A 27,690-nucleotide genomic window follows, 5' to 3' on the forward strand; every position below is an offset into this window, starting at 1 on the left:
CTATTACTGATTTCTAAGGTCATTCCATTGTGGTTGAATGTATTTTGTACATTTCTCTCATTTTGATTTTATCAAGGTGTATATTTTAGCCTAACCTATGGTCTATCCCAGAGAATGTTCCATGTGCACTTGAGAAGAAAGTATTCTGCTTTTGTTGGGTGGAATGGTCTAGAGTTGTCTACTGGGTCCAGTTGGTTTATAAAATTACTATAATATAGCATAATATAATATAATATAATATAATAATCCAAATGCTATATGTCCTTGTTGATCTTTTATTTTTCTTTTCATTATTAGAAGTGAGGTATTGAAGTCTGCAACTATTCTTATTAAATTGTCTATTTTCTGTTCAATTCTGTCAGGTTTTGTTTATGTGTTTTGGGGCCCTTGGTTTGGGATTTTTAAGAGGCAGAGAACATCAAGAAATGCACATTCCTCAGACATACATACATAAGCATGTACACTCACATGCACCTCTACATGTTCCTTCAAACAGCCTATTTTTCTGCCTTCTGTGTTCCTTCAAGTGTCATTTAAGAAACTGTTAGGCTACAGTTAAACAAGTTGACAGATAAGCACCAAGCTATTCTCTAAATTGGACAGGTTGGAGCAAAGAATAAGGTGGTGAGTGGAGTGGAAGGCCGAATTATACTGTTAAGTGGGAAACTGTGCTGTAGCATCTGTGGTTAAAAGAGGGAAGTATTACCTCAATGGTAGAGAAAGCTATAACACTATTTGAACCTGTGTATTTTCAAAGTCATCTTGGAACCTTAAGTATAGTATTCCTAAATAGATTAGTGCATGTTGTTAAAGGAAGAGAGAATACTTGTCTTCTAGAATCTGATATCCTCCAGGGACATCAGGGTTCTATTGTCAATGGCAAATTAATATATATTTTCTCATGGGTATCTACTCACACATATGCTTATCTTTCATGATTTTACCTCAAAATATTAGAGATTCAGAATTTTCTGGTAAAACATCCTAAGAATATATCTATCTAAACTTTTCTTGTATTGATTTATATTTTTAATCAATGTTTTTTGTGTTTTCTAAATTAACTTAGTTTCATTTTTCCTAGCTTATTTTCTTTATTCAAAAAGTGGCCCATAAGTTTACTGGAGATTTTCTGGTAAAATTGTTATTTATCTTCAACTAAACTATTGGTAAGTATTGAGTGACTTTGAGTTCAAATTACTCAATTTCTAAAAAATATTTTATTTATTTGACAGAGAGAGAGAGAGAACAAGCTGTTGGAGTGGCAGGCAGAAGCAGAGGGAGAAGCAGGCTCTCAGTGGAACAGGGAACCTGATGCAGGATTTGATCCCAGGACCATAGGATCATGATCTGAGCAGAAGGCAGCTGCTTAACCAACTGAGCGACCCACATGCCCCACAAATTACTCATCTTTATTGTGAAAAGCACCATGTAGAAGTTTTTCTACATATTGTTTAAAAAGAAAGTCGCATACCCTTCCAGTAAGCAGAGTTAGGCATGGGGTTTATACCCTTTGAGGGAAGTGGGGGAACCTGAGAAAGAGACATGCCCAAAATAAAAGACCATTCCTCACCTGGTATCCAGCACCCCCAAAAAGGAGAGATAAAACCCTCAGTCTGGGCCAAAGCTCTCCTTAAGAAGAAGTTTTGGATTCACTCCAGTTCACTGAGAAAGAATATTGAGACCTTGAAACTTTGGCCCCTAATCATGGCCTCAATACTATCACTCTAGAAATATTTATAAAAGGTGCAACCAAATGCTCAGTACGGTATAAAGTAATTCAGTAGAATATCAATAGTTTATATTACCTTGGGGAATGTAGGAGTTACTTACAAAATATATACCTAAGTTGCTGAATAAATTACGATGTTCTATAGGTTTTCAGCCTTAAGTCAAGGAATGTTGGTGCTATGGACTTCTTTCAAAAAAAGATTGCCTGGGCTTCTGTTTGACTACAAGTTGTTTGATGAAGAAAGTAGAACCAATCATCTATCAAGACCACTGAATGCATGACAATAAAGTGAAGCCATCCACATATATGAAGATGCTTATCTTTATTACTTTATTTTATTTATATATATTGTTTTGAAAATAGGAGTTAAGGAGTGCAAGTACCCAGGTCGTTAAAAGAAACTTTAAGATATTGATTAAAAATAAGAATTATTAGATATGTTCTTAGTTTATGTCATTTGTAATTGTTACTCTCCAAAAAGATTTTGCTAACAACCTTATCCTCAATCATTTGGCATGATCAGTTTCTGTATTCATTTTAAAAATGGGGAATCTTTATTTAGCTCATGCACCATAGCCCATAACTCGCCTTACTGTCAAAGGTGCTTTTTGATGTTTTTAAGAGATTTTACTTTAAGGTGACAAAGAGCATAAAACTGTAGATAGTAGAGAGAGAAATGTGCCTGAAACTTGCTTGCCATTTGGATTGGGCAGTTTTGAAGTTGATCAAGTAGGAAATTAGTTTATCAAGTAGGAAATTTGGGGTTGAACAACTTATAAGTAGTATGTTGGGAGAGGTGTATTTTAAGTCAAATTAGGTGGAGTCATGCCTGCAGAGATGACAAAGAGAAACACATATGCAAATCACGAGCATCCACAATTCAATTCTGTGATAGGAAATATTCTCTGCATCCTCTTTGGCATGAGCTTTAAAAAATGGACTATTGTATAAGAATATAATTAAATGCTACTAGGTCCCAGGTAAAAATGACCTGGGACCTTCAAAGTTTAGGGCCAGCTAACCTTTAGTTTATAAAGTTGGGCAAACCAGTGATCTCAGGTTTTGCTAAAATCTGAGCTACTTTAAATTCTCCCACCAAATTCTTTCCTTCAGTTATGATTTTCCAGGATCTTCTCTCATTATCTCTTTGGTGGCCAAATTTAGCCTATTTATAATATCCGACAATTTTTTAATCTTCAAAATGGAATTTTTAAAGATTTAAACTTGATAAATCCTAGATGGCTTCCTCCAATTTAATTTTGCAGGTTACCTAAAAAGAAGTCCTTGTCAACTCCAGCCATAGGAGGCCAAGTCCAAGATTTTCCAAAGCCTACTTCAGCAATCATCTATTGATAAGAGGAAGAAGTAGAAATCCCTTTCTTGGCACAATGGAGTGGTTGTAAATGGTTCTTGGAAAACAAGAGGCCACAAGGAGAAGCTGAAATTTCTTTATTCCATTATAAACTTCTTGGCCCCCCAGCTTCTCCAGTCCAATCAGGAATATGGATAGGCAACTGGACAGATCTGCTCAGGTGAGATTTTAAAGGCAGAGTGGGAAGCATGAACCCACAGGAATCCAATTACAAAAACCATCGGTCTTTTGAAATCTATCAGGTTGGATACTGTGCTTCTCTGCTGTCTTTCAGATTCCAGATTTGGACAAATAATTTTTCTCACACATTAGAATCACTTGGTGACTTCTATCCACTGCTTGAATATTAAATACTAATTTTCTCTACTACTTAACAAGAAGTGGATATGTGGCCAGAAAGTGGTGGTATTGGCCTAAAAGCCAATTAAGAACTCAGTTTGTTCCCAGCTTATGAATATGCAGGAAGAAAAAAGGCTTCTTTATAAATGCCCAAACACACACACACACACACACACACACACACACACACACACACATGCACCACATTCTTCATTTGTCTTGCTATTACAGGCGTTTTAAAGACCACTAGGTGTCACTCTGCACAGATCCCTACGTGAGCAGATGCAAATGAAAGAAAACTTGATCCCGGGTGAAGCTGTTCTCCTTTTCTTTAGGCGGTAGAGACAAGATTCAATACATACACAATATGATTGATTCCCCCTTTCTCATCAGGGAAACTCTTTGATTTATCTTTTATTTAGATCTGAATGTAAACTTTCTGGAGTTCCTTCTTCTAGTGTCAATTTTCCATTCTCTTGAGTTTAAAGAGAAGAAGAAACTGGGGGCTTTTGATGAAGAAACACACGTTGAAGGCTAAAGAATCACATGTTTATGAACCTTGTGGAGGTCTTCCTTTGGGGGTCAGAGAGTCAAGTGGAGCATCTCCTCAGATTCTTGAACCCTTTTGGGTAGAGCAAACTTTATGAGAGTGGGCCACATTTATGGCATGATTTGAAGCTATGATTGCAAGGGTTTCCCTTGCCTCAAATGTCCGCTTCACTTCATTAGTGGGTCCTTCCAACGTGGAGTGAAGGTCACACCAGTGAAATCTTACCGCTGGGTTTGGTGTGCTGCGTAAGTAAGAACATTGTTATTTAGATGTATGTACTGTGTTATATGGTGCCCCTCATGAACACATTAACAGTAAATTATGTAAGTATATTAGAGTTATTTTAGCCATTTTTCCTCTTGAAAGACACAGAGGACATATATTTGAGGGTGTAGGTTTCAAATAATAAAGAAAAAGAAATGAGAGACAGGTCTTGATCAGGATAATCAAACTGGGCAGGATTAGGGCCTAGGAAGTGTAGAGAGGACAGGGAATAAATAGGGATATTCTCTTTGTTGTAAAGTTCCTTATCTCTCTGTCACCCTTCTGTGAATATCCATTTTCTCTCATCTAATTTGGAAGATATAGGAAGGTCTGTAGGTAGATGTGTGTTTCATGGAACAGTTGAAGTGCACAAGAAAGGAAGGGTGGTATGTGAAGTGTCTACCATGATCCAGCCACTATATTCGTGCAGTATGAACATGAATTCACTAAAATTATCCTTCTGTAATAGAATAGGAAAAGGAAATGCACAGTCTTAAGTAAATCTCCGAAGTTCTCATGGCTGGAATGAAGCAGAGCCAAGGCTAAAATAGATTAGAACCTTTATTTGACCATAAGAAGATAAACTGTTTGGACAGCCTGCACATGAACTCAGTGATACATGTATGAGGGCTTTTATTACAGTATCGTTAAATGGGAAAACTAGAAACAACCTCCAAGTTCATGAATAGGATAATGGTTGAATACATTATGAATCTGTTATAAAGCACCTAATTCTGTGAGTAGTTGAAAGGAGAAATTTCCAAGCGAGGTTATAAGATGAAATGGCAAGATGCAAAAGATTATGTACCATCCTATTAGTTTTAAAAAGAGGAAAAATATATTTATATATAATTTATATACAATCTAATTATATATATGTATAAAACACTAGGTTGTACTTCCTCCAAAGGCAGATTTTTTTCCTCTTTTACTCAATGATGTATTCTCATTGTCCAGAACATTGCCCAGTGAGGTGACAGACCCTAAGGTGTCCTTCTAATTATTCATAGCTCATGGCATTCATATCTTTGTGTAATCTCTTCCCCTCAAGTGTGGATGGGACCTGTGACTTGCTTCTTAACAAAAGAATATGGCAAAGGTGATGGGATGTCACTTTTATGCTTAGATTTGATTAGGTTACATTATATAAGGCTCCATTAGCAGACTGGAGCTGGAGATTCTGAAGCCTTGATGAAGTAGGTGGCCATGCTAGGGAGGCCAACAATATGGTAAGGTTAATGATATATATTCATGTCACTGTATATGAGTTCGAGTCCTTTCTGCTGATTAGTATTCCATGATATGAGTCCACTATACTTCATATAAACTTTCACCAGTGGATGAACATTCGCAATCCATCTAATTCCCTGCTATCACAAATAATGTCTTGGTGAATATCTTTGAAACCATCACATTATGGAATCTGAGCATATACCCTGTATCTGAGGAGTGGTATTGCTGGACCATATATAATATATTCCTTACTTTTGCTCAGTACTGCCAGGTTGCTTCTGGAATGGCTGTACCACAGTACATACCCACAGTAGTGCAGGATGTTTCTGGTCTTCTTATATCCTCCCCAAGTGTATCTTTCTTCAAAGTTCATGTTCTTATTATATTTAAGTGATATCCTAGTCATCCACGTCTTGAAAACATTCAAAGACAGGCGTTCAAAGATGAAAAAATACTCAAGAGCTCCAGACATCCATGTATTCTAAGTTAAAAGGTCATCTGAACACCATTTGGTCCGTTACTATTTGTTGTTCTCCACTGATGTCCTCTTTTTTTTATTATGATAGAAAATGATGGGTGTGGAAAGAAAGGGGTATGGAATATCACACTGAGGTTCCAGGGACACAGGCACGTGCGTACGCAAATATGCACCTGTGCACACATGCGTGTGCCCACACACACACACACACACACACACACGGTGGGGATGTGGGAAGGAAGAGAGGCTACATGAAAGTAAAAAGAAACAAGTGATAGTTAATAAGAAAGGAAGATGTTTTCTCTTTAAAGCACTGATTGGGAGTGAAGGTGACAGGGGTAGAAGATGTGAAGGGGATCTTAACAGGAGCTTGTGTGTTTGCGCCTCTGGCTTCACCAGACTGCTTAAGCCATCTCCATGGATAGAACTCAGCGTTGGAGATTTAACACATCTAAAGAGCAATAATTAGTGCTGTTGTTACTTTGTGTTTGGGGAGATGAAGAAAAGGTAAAATACAATGACTGAATTAAGCAATAGGATCATGTCAGCATGACCAATTTCTTCTTTGCTTTTTTCCTTTAGAGCTAAATTGCCCAGGTGTTGGAAAAGAAACTTGAAACCAAATCTCCTCATCACCAAATATTATGTCTTAATTGCTAGGCGTGCCAGGTTTAAATAGACAGCACCAAATCTGCATAGCTGAAGAACATGAAACGTAGGCTTTTAAAAGAAATTGAGATCTACATAGGTTTTTCCTGACAAATTTTGTTTGAAAAATGTATTGAAAAATAGCAATTTCTTTTACCAATTTGATGACTGATTTAAATGGGAACTGTTATACAAATTGGCAGCAGGGAGTATGCATTATTGTTAAATGATAATCCATGCTAATAAAAGGGACTGAGATTTATGTATCCGTGAAACTAATGGTTAAAAAAAGTGGATGTATTTGTGAAATGCAGTCACCTACATACGTACCCATGGTTCGGAAACACCAGTCTGATTCTTTCAGGGGTGTGGTCTCCTCTCTGTCATCTGGGACCTGAAAATAAGGACCAACTCCACCCTCCCCTCTATTAATGTTGTTGATGGGGAAATAGATATATACTGGGAGGAAGGTTCTAGATGGACCGTGAAGATCATCCAGTTTCAGCCTCTATCTGGTGCTTGATTCTCCTCAAATTTGTGTGATGTGACTGTCTAGATTCTGTTTGAATATTTCCAATGATTAAAAGGTCACTTCATCCCAAGATACCCTATTCTATGTGTATGCAGTCAGTAGAAAGATCTAACTTTTGTTCTATTAAAGTAGATATCTACCCATTTAGAATTCTCCCGTAAGTCCTGTATTTTTTTTTTTAAGTCCTGTTTCTGATCTTTTGTATGATACAGAAAATATTATTCTGCCGTAGTGGTGTGGGCCACTGAATGGCAGCAGATTCTGGACTGGTTACTTGATCCATGGCAAAAAAAAAGAAAGGCAATTAATTAAACTGCACCTCCACAGTTCCCTTTAAAATTGGTGCTAGATCCTGCCAATTCAGTGTCCTCTGCATTTGGAATGACAGAAGTCCTCAGGATGGACATTGACAAAATCCACAGTTCAACATAAAACTTCATGTTTCTGAAAATAGCTTTGCTATTGTAACACCTATAGCATTAAACCTCTCTCTGAAGCCAGATTATGGCTTATTATGAAAGGATACACAACCTAGGAGCAGTCCAAATGGAAGAGATGCATAGGCTTAGCTCTAGGGGAAGGGCAGGCTCACTGGCACAGCCTTTGCATATTTACCAACCTGGAAGTTCTGAGATTTTTTTTTAAATTTTTTTTTATTTTTATTTATTTATGATAGTCACACACACACACAGAGAGAGAGAGGCAGAGACACAGACACAGGCAGAGGGAGAAGCAGGCTCCATGCACCGGGAGCCTGACGTGGGATTCGATCCTGGGTCTTCAGGATCGCGCCCCAGGCCAAAGGCAGGCGCCAAACCGCTGCGCCACCCAGGGGTCCCTGAGATTTTTTTTTTTTAAGGGAAAGCGATATAGGGCAGATTTAGAAGGTTAAGATCCTAAAAAATTAATCAACAATACAAAATGAAACTATCTATAGAAAGTGGGAATGAAGTCGTTCACAAGGTCAAGAACTTTCAGAAATCTAAGGTCATTTAAGGACCAGAAACAAGCTGGGGAGAATAGGAGAAACCCACGAACCTGTGCCTATTATCTCTGGATCTCTGTAACTGCCTCCTTGCTTTCATTCTGCTGCCTCTTTATCCACATTCAACACTACAAGCAGAGTGATCCTTTCATTCTTTTACTTAAATTCCTTCAATGTCTTCCCATTTTTCTTGCACCAATGACCAATGTTCTTACCAGTTCCTTCATGATCTGGATCATCCTTCCAGCTTTACTGAATCACTTTCCCATGCCCCCTGCAGCCACATTCGTCCAGTTATTAGAACACACTAGGGTACCCCATCCCCAACACAGGGTTATTGCTATGCTGTTTCTTCTCCCCTTTTTTCTTCTAATTAACTGCCATTTACCATTGAAAATTAAGCTTAAGTGTTGTTTCCTCAGGGGAGCCATTCCTGACCCTCCATTTTAGGTCAGATTTGTTTCTTAAGCACTCTCAAAGTTTCTTTCCTTGAGGGTACCTATCTCAGTTTGCAGTTATATATTAGCATGATTGTAAAGTTAATGTCTGTGTAACAGCGGTGTGTTTAATCAGTGTCCCAGCTTGAGGGAAAACCTCACTATGACTGCCCATGAATATGCTTCCCTTCCACACTTCAATACTCTATTTCCAGGTTCTCACCTTGTATCTGATATGTGAGTGTGGACAAGAAAGGGGTTACCCTCACAAGGTAGTTGGAAGGGGACTAATCAAAGTTTTTAGATGGCCACAGGCACTGGGCTGCCAGTTCAGTGGGGACTCCTGTGTTGTTTGGCTCTCTGGTGCTGGCAAAAGATGGTGCTTCACTTGCAAGTGAGATGGGCAGAATTTGGAGGGTAAACCCTTGCTCTTGGTCTGATCCCTTGGCCCCACATCCCTGACTTTCTCTCATCATGATTCCTCTCTGTCTTTCTTTCCTTGCCCCCACTCTCACCTAGTCCTAGAACTCTCCCTTGTAGGATGGACTTGGAGGAGAGGAATGCTAGAATACAGTACTTCCTCCTGGTCATCAATTGGCTAATCATAAAAAAAAAATTTTTTTTTGCACCTCCATTTTAGCTTTTAAAACTGAAGTAAGAATTTGGCTATTTTAGACTCTAATCTTCTGTGATAATACTTCCCTGAGGTGGTAGACATTGTGGTTAACTGCCCAAATGAAAAAGGATCACAGAGAAAAGGAACAGAGTAGATAATAAGCACGTTGGCCATTACACAAAATGATTACCCAATCACATGTCTCTTTCTATCAAACTGTGGAAACAGAGATGATGTCTGTTCTCACCCAACATATCACCCGTACTTAATGCTGTGTCTGGTATGTATTAGGCATCCAATACTTATTTGTTGAATGAATGAACAGGTAAATAATTGAACAAGGAGATAAATGAAGCAACAGGCAAGAGCCAACATGACTGATTTTGAAATGAAGGGCCTAGAAAGCAGGACCTGGCAGCCAAAAACAGAGCCTTGTAGCCTAGGGGAGAAAAGACGGATAACAAAATCAGAAAGACCAAGTCTATGGTGGATTAAGAAAAAATAATTTACCCAAGAAGCAAATGGTCTGTGGAGATAAGAAAATAGGTTACTCTAAAGTCAGAACAAAGGCCATACTAATTTTCTAGTAGAAGGGTTGACTGAAAACTTAAGGTAGCTTTGAATAGAAAGCAAAAATTTAATCTATGGCCCCAATATTAATATTATTAGGTATTAATGATGTTTTAAAATAATGAAGAATTGTTGAATTCCTGACATAACCGTACAAAGTACTTCATTCATATCATCACATTTAATGCTCACAATAAACCTGTGAGGTAGTATTTTTTATGCCAGTCTTACAGATAAAGAAACTGAAGTTTAAAGAGCATGATAACTTGCCCCAAAGGACACACTAATAAGTGGTAGAGGCAGGAATTACATTTAGATCAAAGACACCCCAGAGGGCAGCTGGGTGGCTCAGTTGGTTAAGCATCAGCTTTTGGTACAGGTCAGGATCCCAGGGTCCGGGGATTGAGCCCCACATCAGGCTCCCTGCTCAGTGGGGAATCTGCTTCTCCTCCCTTTGCCTGCCGCTCCCCACTGCTTGTTCTCTCTTTCTCTCTCTCTCTCTCTCTCTTTCTCAAATAAATTAATAAAATATTTTTTAAAAATACCCCAGAGTCAGAGTTTTAGCCCCGGTGCTTAATGACATTCATAAAATGCTTTATGGTTTTCAAAATGTTTTTGACATATATTTGTAGACACTATCCCAACAATAGTAGGCAGGGCAGACAGCATTAACCCCATCTTACAAATGTGCACCCTGAAGCTTTAAGAAGCAATAAGGTTTACCCGAGGTCACGGAATCAGAACTCATATGCAGGCCTCATCTTAGTACTATACAGATTTCCTTCCAGAGAAGTTGGGCTAACAAGGTGACTTAGCAGCATAGGTTGTTCTAGAAAGAATAAAGACAAATGGTGCCTGTCTTACAACTTATTGAGAGTTTAAAACCTGAGCTACCATTGGTCAGGGGGATGAGGTGATAGTTAAAGATAATAAAATCTACATAACTTGACTTGAGTGATTCTGATATTACTTAATTGCTTACACTCTGGACCCTCACATATATTACCTATATAAACTACTTTCTGTGCAGGTATGCCTGATTACCTCTGAAATCTGGATGACTCATGAGAATGGCCCATCCGTCTATAGGGGCCGGCCGGACTCCCATGTTTACAGCATGTGAGGTTCACTCATCCCTTTTTCACCAATGTTTATGAGAACACAAGTGCACACCTGATTAGGAAAGGCCGGTTAACTTCTATTTGTGGCCAGAATTGGGAGACACATGCAAAGTGAGCCCTGGTGGAGGAATGGAGAGGTGAAGAGGTAGAAGGGGAGGTTGGTGACTGAATCACAAAACAGAGAAAGCAGATCATAGAGAATGAGGACCCAATGAGTCAGGCAAGAAGAGAGAAGTGGAAATGGAAACAAAGACAATACTCTTCTGGATTCCTAAAGTATTTCCAGCTTCTGGTTCCATTTCAGTGTGGAGGCCTGATAGCTATCTTGACAAACTACTTGGAGTTGGGTTTGGTTATTTGCATCCCAAAGTATTCCAAGTGAGGTGCCTTTTTTATTATTGTCGAAGGACTGAGGAATGGAAAGACTGGTGGACACCAAGGTCATCACAGGCCCAAAGAAGATGTTGCAGAGGCCACAACCAAAGTCACCACCTTGGAGTGATGGCCATTGGATATGTTGCATGAGGTAATGACGTGGGACTGCCAGGAATATAAAGAGATAAAGCACTGCAGGACTCATGTGGACAGTGAGGGCAGGAGGCCTGTGATTACCCACAAAGCATATGAATATAATAAAAAGCAATCAATCATGCATCGCCTTCCTCTTCGGTTTTTCCTCCTTTGGCTAGTAGGGCAGCGGGACCCACCGTTACCATGGCTTCCTCCTGGACACTTTTCTGTATATTACAATTTTGATGAATCCAGATAACAGTGGAATACCAGGATGGGGGCTGGTGCTGTAACTTACATCTGTAGAGTGCCTACAGCTTACAAAGTGCTTTCGCATACATTATAATGCTGTAATTGATGGAGTGCCTACTGTGTTCCGGGTGTCCCATCAGGGCTTTGGTCCATGAGAGTCCTGATTCCCACAATCACACCCAGAGGGAGGCATTCTCATCCTCAGCTTGCAAATCAAAAACTGGACTCACAGAACTGAAATGACCTACCTGCCTGTGAATAGTCAGGAGCTGGGGTTTGAGCCATGCTTTAGGGCTACAGTTTATACTCTTTTTTTGCCACGTGATACTTTTCATTTCACTCCGTTGATCCATACTTTCAAAAAATTTACACGATTAGGTCAAAGTAACGGCGAGGAAAGTACTCAAAAATAAGTGAGAATTCTACAATAGAAGCATAGAACAACTCAGTGAAGTCAGGAGTGAAAGTATCAGATCAATTCCATTCAATTCTCTCTGGCAGAGGTGAGAAATGAGGCTCTCATCAATTTTAATTTAATTTAGTTATTTAACAAATTCAACAAATACTTATTGAATGCTTGTCTACTCTGAGCCAAGTATTGTATTAGACACTGCAGATAGAAGTTAAAAATACATGGATACAATTCATAGTCCTAATGGGCTCTTATGCCAGCTGGGAGGCAGATTTATAACACAGTCTGTATAGAGGCACTGAGGGAGGCAGGATATTTACAGGGTGCAATAGGAACATAAGTAAAATGTGAATAAAATGTTTTTGTCGGGGGGAGTAATTTGGCAATGTGGAAGTTAACACAGAAGACATGATTGGGCCGGGATGTTGAGGATGTGAAAGAATTTGTTAGGTGGGCAAGAAGTTATTATTAGCATGAAAAAGATCACCACCTATGCTGTTTGTTTCAAGCATCCATGTGAAGAGGAAGTTTGGAATTTTCAGAGCTGGTTTTTCTACTAGCATGTGAGTCCATTTTTTTCTTGGAATGAATCCTAGAAGCAGGAGTTGAGTATCAATAGAAGGTGCTTATTCTAACTCCCTTTATATAGAATTTACTGTCTTGATCTTAGCTTATGAAGCTCTTCCACATACAGAGGTGTGTGTGTATGGACTGTCTTTTTTTGGCTTTCCTTCCAACTACTATTGGAAGAGTAAGTATAGCAGCCATTGTGAGAATATACAATCTGATAAGGCCCCAATTATGTTTCTGATTATATTTCTTATTTTCTTATCACTATTAATGAGTATTTCATTAGTAATTATCACATTATGTGCATTACTTATATATGTATTTGTTCATATGTTTAACTTCCATAGCAGCTGTGTGTTCCTTGAAAATGCATTCTTTATTTTTTTGTGCAACTGTTGTTTAACAGTTGTTGTTTCCAGATGGAAATATATACCATCAATACACTTTATTAGAAATTTTAATTTGGTTGTGAAGTTTGCTAATCAGTAAATAAGTGGTCAATTAATATTTAACCATTTAAAAATAATTGCATAATTGGACTGAAATGCTCCATAAAATCTTTGTGAGTTTTTTTTTTTTTTTTTTTTGCATAATCTGAACATTGCTTGAAAGGAACCTTATGTAAACAGGAAAGTTGGTGGTGGTATAAAATACCTAGGACAACATGAACTTTGTGAATTCTTAAATACTCAGGTTTTCCAGATCAGTGAGAGCATCCAAGGCAATACTGAATTAATATGATATATTTTAATAAATGCATTAACTTGCTGACGAATTGGTGACAAAGAGCATGTGAATCGATTTGTCCATTTGCTCAACACATTAAAAAGCAAGTTACAACTGCATACAGATCATGCCTTGAGAAAGACAGGATGCTTTCAAAATGCGAGGGTTCTATGTGTCATGGTCAACATAGTCCCGGTGGGAACCATTCTCTGAAATGTTAATTGAAGTCTTTGAGATATTATTAGTTTTTAAAGTAGTTGATTTCCATAAAGCCTCAAGAAAATACTGAAATGCCTAATGTGAAAGCCACAGTAATGCTCAAAATGAATGGGTATCTCCTTCTTTTCCAGTTTGTTTTTGCCATTTTGCTTTTATGAGGGACCTACATTACAATAGCACCCATTTTTGTTAACTGTAAAAAGACTGAAGAGGATTTGTGCTTTCACTAGAAAAAGGCCAAAAGCAAAAATAGCTTTCAGTGTTTTGCATGGAGCTCTAAAAGAGGCAGCATGCACCCTGGGCAGAGTAATGAGGGCAAGCTCCTTCTCTGAGGGGTACACTCAGCATCTTAGCCTCAAGCTTCCACAGCTGTGAACTGTGTCTGTGAGCACCTGGGCTTTATCTTGATTTATTCTGTGCATCCATTAACAAGATGTGTCCTAAGTGATCAGAAAAGCCTAAGAAAGGTAATTTTTGGGTTTTGGGAATGCTCAAGAGTTTGCTGAATAAGTTCATTGCTAATTGGGAATTAGGAATTGCTTTTTGCTTTATGCTATTTCGGCTTATGAAAGGTTTCATATGAAACTCTACGTTCAGATAGCGGGGATAGGAAGGTAGGGGGATAGGGTGTGGGTGGTGGGTGGGGTGGGGACCTAAACAGTGTCTGTTAACTCAATTCACATAAAGTTTGAAACAAAAAAAGGGACCAGGAAAACTATACATCTGTGATGTGGGATTGTAAATGAATAAACACTTTAACTGGCAAACATAGTTAAGACCTGAAGAGCCTTCGTGGTCATCCCAGTCATTCTGTGAGCACTGAGCATGTCAGAAGGCTTTAGCTTCCTTTGGGAAGTGTGCCCAGGGAGAAAGCAATGCAGACAACATATTTGGATCTCGATGGGTTGTATTTCATTCCTCATGGCATTAACATCAACAAGAAATGGTTGTTATAGCAATCCTGACTTAATATCTATCCACCTGCATTGACATTGTCAGTGGATGACACTGGATTAGTATTTTATATTTTTATCACTAACCTGGATAGGGCAATTATGAGCATTATCAAGTTTTCAGACAGCACCAAGATGGAAGGGCTTAACACCTCAAAGCTCACACACAGAGAGCACGGTATAATCTTTTGAGTCAAGAAGCTTGAGAGCCGTTCCAAATCCTCTTCAATGACCTGACAGTAGTCTGTGGCTTATCATTAAAATGAGAAAGTACAGGGTGCTACCTTCTGTAGGGCCCATTGAGTTGTAAGAATTACCTGGATGATGTTTTGTTCCAACTTAATAGCTTTGCACTAGGCAACACATAATATACAATAAAGCACCGTCAAAAACTCTGAAACTGGCCCCAGGATGTTGGCTGTGTGTGTTAGCAGGCCTATGAAAATCTCTCTAACACTATTCATTTCCTTCGTGATGCGTTTGTCTTAATTAGTAATTATAAAGTTGCTCATTGAATGATTTATCAGCACTAGACCTGTGTCTTTTTTTTAAAGACTAGCATGTTCCCAATATCTAACACGTATTACGTGTTTTATAGTTTTTGAAGAATAAATGAACCAAATTTATATTTACTGATTTTTTTCCACAGAAGTCCAGAATTCATTTTCATCAAGAGCTCCAATTTTAACCTGAGCTGTGACAGCCACTGAGTTCAGATGCATCTGGGCTCATCCCTTTGGAGAATGGGAAGCACACAGGAATCTGTATCTATTTCATTAAATTAATGTACGTGAGAGAAAGAGGAGTGAAAATATGGCCCCAAGGCTTCCTGTATGGAGTACCACGATGAAAGAGGGGCAGGAGGTGAAGGATTTGTTTCCATGAGGGCTCTGTGAGATATGATGTATGACATAAATGTGTGAGAGACAATCTCCATTGCTCCCAGGACCATTCTGGTACCTCAAGGGTTGGCATCTTTGGGAGAGTATTGGTGTTACAGACATGAATATTCTCATGAGAGGAGCAGTACCCATGCTAGAGGTGATGCAATCAATAGAGTGGACAACAAGTGGAGGGCAGAGGAGGAGAATGGGACAGAATGTTTATTTCACAGACTGGTTCCTGATCCTGAGAGATACCTTTGAGCATTTCCAGATACAAGTAAGGGAAGACTGGACCCTTTTTAAGTTGATGGGGGATAAGAGCTGATGAGATGTGCATTATTTCTGATTCTGTGACGTCATCTGTACCTGTAGTTCAAGAGGCCTGAAGCAGCTTTGTGTACAGTTCTGTCAGGAATTTTTTTAAACTTTGCTAGTCTATTGGTTGACAATATTTAGTTAATATGGCCAACTGACATATTTCACCGTATCTCATTGTCTTTCAAGCCTCTGTTCTGACAGAAATTCTGGGTTGGAGATTTCATGAATCACAGCAAATCCATGCCATATTCATCATATGGATGTTCTGATAGGAAAGTCAAATTCAAGGAGACTGGATATTCTAGGTGTGAACTGCTATCCTCACTGGGAAGCTCCAAGAGGGCAAGGTCTATATCTTAAACACTTTTGTGTCCTCACAACCTAGCACCATGTCTGGCCCAGAGGAGATGCTCAGGAAATATATGCTGAACAATGTTTTATTTAACTTTATAACCCTGACAAGGTGGAGTACATGGAGTTGACTGTTCAAGAAAATCATTATTTTCATGGAAAAAGGGAAAGGAAAAGCAAGTGAGGATCCCAACAGATTCTATAGAGCAAGGTTTCTGAATCCTTTTTTTTGCCCTTAATTTGTTTTCCTACCTCTCTGCTCTCTCCACTGTAACAACCACTACTCTGACCTGCTCCCACCTGTAGCCTTGAAGAAACCACACTACTTGTCAGCTGGGTTCATGAGGGCAGGTAATGTAGCCAGGGCAGGGAACATTCTGAAATGTGTTCAGTCTCTTTTTCCTCGAAGTGTCATTCCTCATATAAGAAATTGAATGGTGTGGAACCAGTTCACTGATATTTGTAGGCTAAACTTCCTGGCTAGGAGGCAGGAATGACATCTAACCACTGCCTCTTGCCCATCCTCTCTCAACATCTCCCTCCCTTAACATCATCCCAGCTTCTCTCCTGTCATCTTGATTCTTTCCTGAGAAACACCAAGTGCTTGGAACACCACAGATGGCCTAATTCTAATGGATGCTGTCACGGCCTTCTGTAATTAAGACAATAGTTGTTGGACAGAGTAAGGACTGAAATAACAATGCAAAACTCCTTAGGTTTCATTAGCCTACCTAAGCTTATAGTATCAGAACAAGAAATGTGGGGACCTCGGTGGCTCAGTGGTTGAGCCTCTGCCTTCGGCTTAGGTCGTGGGATCAAGTTCCATGTCAGGCTCCCCGCAGGGAGCCCGTTTCTCCCTCTGCCTATGTGTCTGCCTCTCTCTGTGTCTCTCATGAATAAATAAATTAAAAAAAAAAAAAAAAGAAGAACAAGAAATGTGTCTATCTCCTAGCCTGATTGTAATGGCATCATGCTACCAACATGGTGGGTCAGTGGGAAGGACCATCTGGACTGTATGCTCCATAGAAATTTCCATAGAAAAAAAAAAGAAATTTCCATAGAGGGGCAGCCCTGGTGGCACAGTGGTTTAGAGCCGCCTGCAGCCCAAGGCGTGATCCTGGAGACCCAGGATCGAGTCCCACGTCAGGCTCCCTGCATGGGGCCTGCTTCTCCCTCTGCCTGTGTCTCTGCCTCTCTCTCTCTCTCTCTCTCTGTCACTTATGAATAAATAAATAAAATCTTTAAAAAAAAAAAAGAATGAAAAAAAAGAAATTTCCATAGAAATGGAGCACACAGAGTAGTCCTTCTAGAAGCAACACACCACTAAGGGTTGGCTGGGACTCAATGAATCAATCTTTTTCTCTTCCCAGTAATGTTAGTACACAGGCAGTGGTGCCATCCCAAGCTACAGGTGTCACACTCTACTCCGAGCAGAGGCTTGGACAAAGATTGACTTTTTCCCTATCCTCAGTGTCATGATGTTTTGATTTAATTAAATGGAAAGTTCCCTGTTCCATTTAGTTCTATTTACATAAAACATTTCAAATAACAATACCATCATGTGATATTTTTCTTCATTAAAATATGTAAACGAATCTGATAAATGCTTTTATCCAGTCAGTGCATATTTACTGAGTGCCTACAATGTGCCAGATCCTCTTCTAGGCCCTGGGAATATGCCAGTGAACAAGTCCTTAAGTAGTGCAGGTTTATTCTAGCAAAGTTAAGTTTCCACTGTTTTAGAGAAATATAGGCTCGAAGACAGCTCTTGATGTCTTAGTAGGGTTTTGGATTTTTTTTCTTATTGTTTACTGCTCCTGTAGAAACATGTACTCCACGACATCTTTGGCTTTGCCCTTTCCCTTCCTTTCCTTGCTTTGACTTTATTTTTTTCCTCCCTTCCTTCCTCCTTTCTTTCTTCCCTTTTGCTTTCTAGCTGTGGTAGTCGAAGTGTCATGAGCTCGTAAAGACAGTGACTGACAATTTAATAACGGAGAACAAAGGCCTTGGGATGTCAGTAGGAAGAAGAAAAATAGGAAGCTAAAGGCACAAATGCACGGCCATCTAAAAAACAGCTCTGCGTGCCCTTGTTATTTATTTATTCGTTTGTTTGTTTGTTTGTTTATTTAGGCAGTTTGGCGACCTACACATTGGGAAAGAATAGGGATACACTTAACTGTATTAGCTACATGATAAAGGTCTTAGTGATGCGGTGGCTGCCAAGTGGAAGGGACTCTTCCTTCCTGAGAGTCCCCTGTCTCAAACCTGCCCATCAATTAGCATCTGCAGATGCATGCCTCTTCCTTGACAGAGAGCTTGTTATCTGGGGAGATGACTGACAGCAACCAGGCCCGACTTTATTTGTAGGAGGTGTAGACCTCTCCTGAGGTGGAGGGGAGGGACACTGTCACAGTTTGTGGCATCCATTGGTTATGAGAAACCTCCAAGCCTTCTCTGACCACCACAGGCGATAGGATGCAAAATACATTTTCCTAATCCCTAGTTGCAATACCTCCTACCTTTCTCTGTGGAGTGTGGGCTCGCCCTGCACTTGGACATTTAACCATCTCTGAAGTGCATCTGCAGAGTTGGCAATTGCTTTGCAGGAAGAGGAGCAGTAGCAGGAGGCTAGGCTGTGTGTTTGCCTCCTGGGGAAATGTGGCCTGTGGAGGAAAGCCGTCTGAGGTCTGAGGGCGGTGCTGCTCTGCAGCAGCTCTGTCTCCTCCTCTACCTGCAAGACCAGTGACAGATCTGCCCTTCTATGCTGGTGTCACTGCTGACTTGAGTCTCTCAACCCCTGCAGGAGCTGCTGGCTCGGCTGAAGTGACACAGGTTTTGTGGGACATTAGTTGTGATTTTTGGTTAAGTTTATGTTTCTTTTTTTAAAAGAATATATTTTACTTATTTATTCATGTGAGACACACACACACAGAGAGAGAGAGAGAGAGAGAGAGAGAGAGAGGCAGAGACACAGGGAGAGGGAGAAGCAGGCTCCATGCAGGGAGCCTGACATGGGACTCCATCCTGGGTCTCCAGGATCAGACCCTGGGCTGAAGGCGGTGCTAAACCACTGAGCCACCCGGGCTGCCCAAGTTTATATTTCTTGATGATCATATGTCTCTTTGGCTGATGTCTTTCTGACCCCATATAGCTTAAATGCTACTTCAGGGCTGGAATTGTCTTTGTGTTTTCACATTTCAGCCAATATGAACCAGGCAGGTTTAAGTGCCAGTCACAAGAGAAAGAAAATGAATGAATCAGTTCCCATCTTTTTTCCTCATTTGTTTATGCATTCATTTGTCTTTCCTTCAGTCAACAAGTATGTATTGAGCATCTACGTGGTCCATTGTTGCAGGCTTAGGGATATACAGACAGTATTTCCTGCTGTAACATTCTAGAAGGGGTACATAAACAATAAAAAAAAAAAGCACATGGTATGTCATATTGTGATAAGTGCTATGGAGAAAAATCCTGCAGGAATGGGTGGTTGTGATTTTATTTTTTATATTTTAATTTTTTTCATTAGAGAGAGAGTGTGTACACATACAAGAGAGACAGAGAGAGAGAGAGTGAGAGAGCACACAAGCAGGAGGAGAGCAGAGGGAGAAGCAGGCTCCCCAATGCTGAACAGGGAGCCCAGCGTAGGGCTTCTTCCAGGACCTGAGATCATGACCAGAGCTGAAGGCAGATACTTAACCTACTGAGCCCTTCTAGGCACCCTTGGGTGGTTGCAATTTTAAACAAAGAGATAGGGGAAGATGATTTTTAAGCTTGAAAATGAAAAACTATTTTCCCTTCTGCCTGGAATGCGTTGCGCCCAATCTCCATGGCAATTCATACCCTCCCTGCCCTATGAAACCCAGGCCCAACAGTTGTCATATTTATACTTATGCTAAAAAAATGTTTAATGGTGTTCTGAAATTCCAGTTTAGCTGGGTGTTCTGTGTTTTATCTGGCTACCTTAGTACCCCATGCTTCCCTCAGGCTGGGAATATTCCATTCCTCTTATAAACCACCACACCACTCTCTCCTCCTCTTAAAGCACTAGTGTCACATTTCTGTGGAGACATCTCCCCTCCCCTCCCTTTCCCTCCCCTCTCCTCTAAGCATATTGATGTTAGACCTGCCCTGATTCATCTCCCTATCTCCGCACCGTGGAGCTGAGAACCAGCTCTTAGTAAGCGTATGCATATTTATTTAATGGATGCACAGGGTGTTTATACGGACTCTGAGATGAGAACATTTTCTAAATAAGCAAGTTCTTTAAGGCCACAGCCTTTTACTGAAATCAGAATTCTCTGCCATCTAAAGCTGTGTTTCCTAGAACACTCGATGGGCTCCTGAATGTCTCTCTCTGGTGCCAGCACTCTATTCTGTTGAGCATGGGCTACACTCGCTTAGTGCAGAGAGTTTAAGTTGCTCCTGTGCATGCTGGCATAGGTGCTCAGTGACAGGTATGCATCCATTTGGGAGAACTCCCAAAGCTATATAACTAGGTACCCTGACATCCTGTGATTAATCCGAATCCGCAAAGTAGGATCCCTGAAGACTTTGATTTGGTTGGAATTAGAGAGTTCTTTAAGGACCACTTGGCCCAAACTTCTCCTGTTTCCCTCTATACTGTCTTCACTCAGTTATTTGTCAGCTCGAAGGTGCCAAGCATTTCCATTACCACAAACCACTTGACTTCTACACGACTCCTTACAACTTTCAGCCCCTTCCCTCACATCTTCCCATTCTAGTCTTCCCAGGGTGCTGAGCCTTTTGAGGGCTGTCATGGGTGTCAAGGATGTCAGGCTCCCATCCTTGTTTCTTCTGCGAGTGTTCCTGGGGCAGTGTGTTCCTCTGCTCTGTGCTATCGATCCATCACTAGTATGCTTAATTTCCATCTCATAAAAATTTGTTCAAAGCTAGCTTTTTCTGATGGCTTTCATCCCCTTGTTTCTTGCTGTATGTTTACACTTAAAAAAATCTTTTAGCTTTTTTTTTTTTAAAGGATCCCCTGGAGGGAAAGGAATTAAGCATGCAAGTTTATTTTGCCAACTTGCAGAAGTCCTCAATGCAATTGGAAGAATTCCGTGAGACACCCTTGTGCCCTAAAATGTTTCTTAAGCCAACCTGATCCTGCCATGCTATCCTCATTCCTGGGAGTAATGACAGTTTCTTTAGAAACCACTATGAATCATATTACATTCAGGGGTCTGCTGGAGTTCATTCAGCTGATTCTATGCATCTCTTTACAACTCTGCAATATCAGAGGCTTGAAACTGGCCATGGTGGGAGCATTTGCACAGTACAAAATGGCAAATGCCACAAACCTGGGCTCTCTCTCCCAATCCCCCTTCTGGTGAGCTACCTTACTAGCAGACATCTGAATATATTCTGTGGGAAGAGTGTTAGTGTGGGATGGAGCCCTTTTTCAAGTAGTACTTGGGCACTCACTATACCTCAGCAGAGTTACTTTATCAGCCTAGCTAAGAATTCCCTGGAAAGTCAGGGAGTCGGGTCTGAGAGAATGCGGCAAGATTCAAGACAGGGAAGTTTCAACTGCAAAAATAAGTAAGTAAGTAAATAAGTAAGTAAGTAAATAAAAGGCCCAGAGCACAGCAAATTGCAAGGGAGATATTTGGAGGGTGCCCACATGAGGAGGTATTGCCAAATGGCAGTTGGAGAATGCCAAGGCAACTTCAAAATTAGCTGCAGGTTTTAGAGAATAACAAGGAAAGGAGATGCAGAAACAGAAAGTTTGCTTTTTCTTTCTTTGAAGAGCTGACCTTGCTAGGGTGAATCATTTATTTCACCCCCTTTCTTCCCCCCAACAGGGACCTGACACATATGTTCCACTACCAGGAACGGCAGCAAGTGCAAACACCTGCTGGCATTGCTAATTACTGGATGCCCCCCAGGATGAGGGCATCAGTTGAACACCTGGGCAGAGGTAGCTGACTCCGTTAGACTCAGAGAATGTTGGCATAGTAGTTACTGTAGATACCTGGGTCATTAATCAGAGACATAGTGCTTTGTACCTGGGAAGCAGGACCGGAGAGAGTCTTTTACTTCCAATTAGCGGGTGTTTGTTACAAAAAGAACATAAACAGATTTCCTTAACTTTCCTGCTGTTGACATCTTGGAAGAGCCTGATGTGATCTCATTTGTATTTGGATAGAATTTGTTGCCTGAAACATTAATGAAAGGTATACTCACTGGGTTGCCTTCTCTATAAACGACCTTAGTATTTCTCAGCGATCAGATTGTGCATCCATTTATTTTAAGCCCAGGCACTTTGATAATGTGGGCATCAGTGTAGAGGGTGTGAAAAGGCTCTGGAGAACACCCTTTAACAATTTTCCTTTCTTTTGTACTATGCCCGACAGACTTTTCAGTGTTTCAGTGTTTCTAATTTATTGTTAGAGGAATGATATAGCCTTTTTAAAAAAGTATTTTCTATGTGCCACTGTGCCAGGCACTATGTTAAGGGCTGCATAGAAATAATCTCATTTAATTCTTATAACAACTCCATGAGGAAAGAAGTTCTGCTCACCTCCCCACCCCCAATTTACAGGTGAGGAAGCTGAATCTGAGAAAGCTTAAGAGATTTGACTCAGGCCCTGCTTCCTCCCACCTATCTGGCCTGCTTACTCACTGTGGTGCTTTAGAAGTCACAGAGAGGCCGCATGCAGAAGGGGGCCAGCTCCTGACCCTTACCTCAAGGTGGGGATATTTTGACCTTTCTCCAATTCCAACTGTTATATACTTCAGGTTCTTTAGTCTTTCAGTTGATTTGTGACCAGGACCTCCTCAGCCTTCCTGGGGCTGGGGGTCAGACATATGGCCTCGTGCTTTCAAGAAAGAGAACTAATGTTTAATGGCCTACCTCAAACACCTGCTATCACCACATACACAGGGATGATAGCAAGATCAGATCAGAATTTTGATGTTAAACAAAGTCACTGTTTTTCTGGTTCCATGCAAACATTTATTTATTGATGTTATTAATGAAGAACTGTTGGAAAAAAGGCAGGCAGGAACAAGGGGTCCCCCTAAGAGGACACTACTCTTCAAAGAATTTTATACTACCCTGGAGGGAGCCCTCCACCCTTTCATGTGTGATAGGTAGATGACAAAACCTGAGGGATCCCTGGGTGGCGCAGCGGTTTAGCGCCTGCCTTTGGCCCAGGGCGCGATCCTGGAGACCCGGGATCGAATCCCACGTCGGGCTCCCGGTGCATGGAGCCTGCTTCTCCCTCTGCCTGTGTCTCTGCCTCTCTCTCTCTCTGTGTGACTGTCATAAATAAATAAATAAAAATTAAAAAAAAAAAAAAAAAAAAAAAAAAAAAAAAAAAACCTGAACTGGGTGATGGGCACATGGAAGGCTAACCAGATTAAAACAGTCCTCCAACAAGCCCATAAAAACCCCTAGATCTAAATGCCAAATCTGCAACCCTCTTGGGTCCCCTTCCTCTTTGGGAGCTTTGTACTATAGCTCAATAAACCTTGCTGCCCAGCACTCTGCTTCTGGTCTACCTCTTCATTCTTCGAAGCTGTGTGCCAAGAATGGCAGGCACCAAAGTAAAAGAAATCCTGAAACATTATGGTATGCTATGTCATAAATGTTAGTAATTTTCTGTCTGTCTGTACTGCAGATATTTAAAGGGTTTTTGTGGTTATTTTAAAATAAAGAAAAATGAGAAAGTCTGTGTCTTCCATTCATGAACCTGAATATAATTTCCAATTTTGAGATAATGTAAAAGGAAGTATATCTCATCTAGGCAGCATGGCTAGGAAACAAAAAGCAACACAACAATCCTTTTAAAACAATTAATCTAAAAAAATCTAAAAAAAATAAATAAATAAAATAAAACAATTAATCTTCTTCAAAGTAGTGTCTCTGTTGAAGACATAATCCAAAAGGAACCTTGGTTATTTATCTGCTGCCATTTGAGGTGATAACTAGAGCTAAGATATCCCTGGAGCAAGTGCTAATCACACAACTTTTATTTAAACATTTAAAAATCAACAGCAAACTGTTATTTTGGGGAAAAATTGTGACTTCTTTTAAGCTTCTTTATATTCACTGGGGTTGAGGGATTCAAAATCAAGGTGGAGGAGCACAGAGAATTTTTCAGGCAGTGCAAATATTCTGTGTGATGCTATAATGCTGGAACCATGTCTTGATGCATTTGTCCAAACCCACAGAATGTATGACACCAGGGTGAATCCTATGGTCTCTGGGTGCTTATGATATGTCAATGAAAGTTCACCAATAGTGACAAATGTCCCACCCTGGTGGGGATGTTGATTGTTGAGGGGAGGGTGTGCTGTGCATGTGTAAGGATGGGGATATGTGGCAACTCTCTGTACCTTCCTCTCAATTTTACTGTGAACTTAAAATACTCTAAAAAAATAAAATCTTAAAAAAAAACAAAACAAAGGGAGACCAATTGTACTGAATAGCACTTCCCCAAGGTAGGATGAGAAGAGCTGCATCAGAATTACATGGGCTGCTTTTTCACCACACAGGTTTCTAGACCCCAACAAGGACTACTGAACCAGAATCTTTGTGTTTTGGACCCAGGGAGCTGAATTTTAAGAAAAATGTTCAGATGAGTTTCTTTCCCTTGCCACCCACCCCCACCCCCACTGATGCTTAGAAGCTACTGGTGTAGAGAAGAAAGGCCTGAGCTCTATTGTCTGATGGACTCGTATCTTGACTTTGTCATTTTGTAGCAGTGTGACTGTAGGCAAGTGCTTAACAACTTGATGTTCCAGCTTTCTCAACTGGAAAATGAGAATAATACTTTTTCCTGGAAAGGATAGATGGTCTGAACAACCACCGCCTGGGATAGCACTGGCACATTGTGAACACTTCACACCTAACAGCTACTGTTGTTACCCACGTGTCATCAGAGTGAAAGAACCTCTTCTGAAGCCAACAGAACTGAGAGTCTTGTAGTAAAACACCGAACATTTTCCATCAATTTACTTTTCAGGGTGTTACTTGAAGGAGAAGGAAGCAAGTGATCACATGGAAGTATGTGTTATCTTAAAAAGTTCTTCTTTTAAGCTGTGGGCACCTGTGCTTTAGAGGACGTCATCTGCCAGAACAGGGGTTCCCTCCTACACCTCAGAAACTGCCAGAGACTCCCGGGGTACTTGTTCGACACCTGGATTCTGGAGCTCCAGTCCATATTTGCCAGATCAGACCTCTGAGGCTGGAGAATTGGAACCTGTATATACAAGGAGCTCCTGCACTGGTTTTTAGGAAACCCAATGAAGCTTTCAATCATAAACTGACTTTGGGAAAGCACAGCCCAGCCCACAGTGTTTAATCTTCTGACATGATATCACTTTTCACTTCTTTCCAGTCTGAACACTGAGTCCAGGGAATATGATTGCTAGTGGTAGTGCTAATAGGAGCAGTAATAGTAATAATTAGAGCTAACTTTTATTGAACACTTCCTGTAAGCCAGGCGTTGTTCTAAACTTTACATGCATAGGCTCTTCGATCCTATAGCAATCTTCAAAGATAGGTATTATAATTACCTACATTTTATAGGAAGGAAAACTTAGGCACAGCTGTTAAGTGCAGAGACCTGGGAGCCCCCTGCTCTTAATCACTAGGCTACCCTGCGTTTCTCTGGTTAATTAAAGAGAAAATGAGTTTGGGAGTGGACTGGATGCAAGCAGCCCCCTTAACCTGCAGCTCGGAGGTGCAGCTTCAGGATGAAGGCACCCCTGGGATGATGGGTGTGGGGGCGGGGAGGCCTGGAAACAGCAAGTACATCCTGGAGCTGCATCATCCCATAGTGTGGCCGGGATGTTGCTGAGAGGTTCTGTCCCAGCTGCTGTCACATGCTGGCATACCGCAGGAACCATGGGCAGAGAACACCAGGTCTGCCGTGTTGAGTCCATAAGAGTGACTGTGAGCTGAGAGAAACATCTTCCATGCTCAGCTCCTCACTCCCATCAGGAAACACAAGGATCTTCCTGCCTGGAACGCCCCATGCCTCATTTTCCAGGACTTGGAGGCCATTTTGTGGAAGCCCCAGAGCCTAAGGCTTCATTTATTCTCTCTTCTCCGACTCTTCCTTCAAAAATGGCAGGTATTTCCATCATCCGTGTCCCTGCAGATAAACACATAAACTCTTTACTGTAGCTGGTTTTGTTAATAATTGCTAAAATGAACAAGGAGATGGCAGGAATCAAACCAAATGCATACAGTCATCTCGCAAGGGGCTCAGGAATCGCAGGTTTTCAATCTGGTTAATATATCTGGGATCCCTTTCTTATAGACTCCTCAGATCAAATTCTTCTCTTTTATTCATTATCTCACCAACCCTCCAGAGCCTCAGCCTTCAGGTGCTCTGGGAGTCTGTTCTCCACCTTGAGCGTATAGCAGAGTCTCCCAGAGGCCTTGGTATAATTGCTGGGCCCCAGGCATGGGCTAGGTCTGCACTGGGAAGGATGATTTGCATTTCTAACAACTTCCCAGGTGCACGATGCAGGGACCGTCCTTTGAGAACTGCTGTTCTGGTAGACCCAGGCCTACAGATACAATTCAGGCAGAAACATCTGTTATTTAAAGGGGAGGAGGGGCCACCAGACAAAATACAGAATGCTCAGTTGAATTTGAATTTCGGATAAACAAATAATTTTTTAATGTACATATGTCCCAAATATTGCATGGGAGAGACTTCTATTAAAAAATTATTTGTTGCTGATCTGAAATTCAAATTTATTGGAGTGCCTGTGTATCCATGTTTCCTGCATTTTTATTTGCTAAGTCTGGCAACTCTATTTCAAGGGCATAGCATTTGCAAGCTTCCTGATAGCATAATAGCTACTCGGTGATTCAGGCTATTTTCTTAGATATTTTCCTTCTACCATCTAGCTCTCAGGCTCCTGAAATGGATTTTCTAACTCTAAGATGGGTCTGTCCTGTCCCAGTCTTCCATTGAGACACCACTCTAGGATCTATCTACCTGTTGACTTACCACATTCTAGGGTTTACTTTACTATAATCCCTTGGAGCTTACTATTGCCATGTCTTCCTACTAGAATATTCCTTTTCTGTATGTGAATCTTTCATTATGCTTTAGAAGTGGCGATTTTAGATAAGGCAGCGGAGAAGTTAGAGCCCAAAAAGCACACATGGTCAACTCCCTACTTTGCTGATGCCAAGACTGGTCAAGCTGGTATACCTAAGAAGACCCCCAAACAAGGCCAGAGAGGGAAGGTGTGTCTATCAGAGCAAGCAAGCCTGGTGACTTTGCTATGCAGAATAAATATTAATAACATAGTGTGTGTAACTGCTGTTCGTTGGCAAGTTAAGGATTGCAATTTGTGTTTAATTTAAAATCCCATTATTGTGCCTGTGAAGGCATTTCTGAATTTGACAAGCTTACTTTGCTAGGATGTGTCAATTTCAGAATATTGTTCCTAAAAGCACAAAAGATTTCTTTGGCGTTGACGATGATGATGATGATAATGATAAGATAGATAAGGAAATTATTGAATGGAATCAATCTCACAAGCCTTCAGTTTAGTTGGACTTTAATGTCTGAGAGTTCATCTGCCACTTCTGGTCATTTCCAAAAGGAGCAACTGGATTCGAACTCACA

This window comes from Vulpes vulpes, chromosome 8 (genome assembly GCF_048418805.1).
Source record: "Vulpes vulpes isolate BD-2025 chromosome 8, VulVul3, whole genome shotgun sequence".
Lineage (NCBI taxonomy): Eukaryota > Metazoa > Chordata > Mammalia > Carnivora > Canidae > Vulpes > Vulpes vulpes.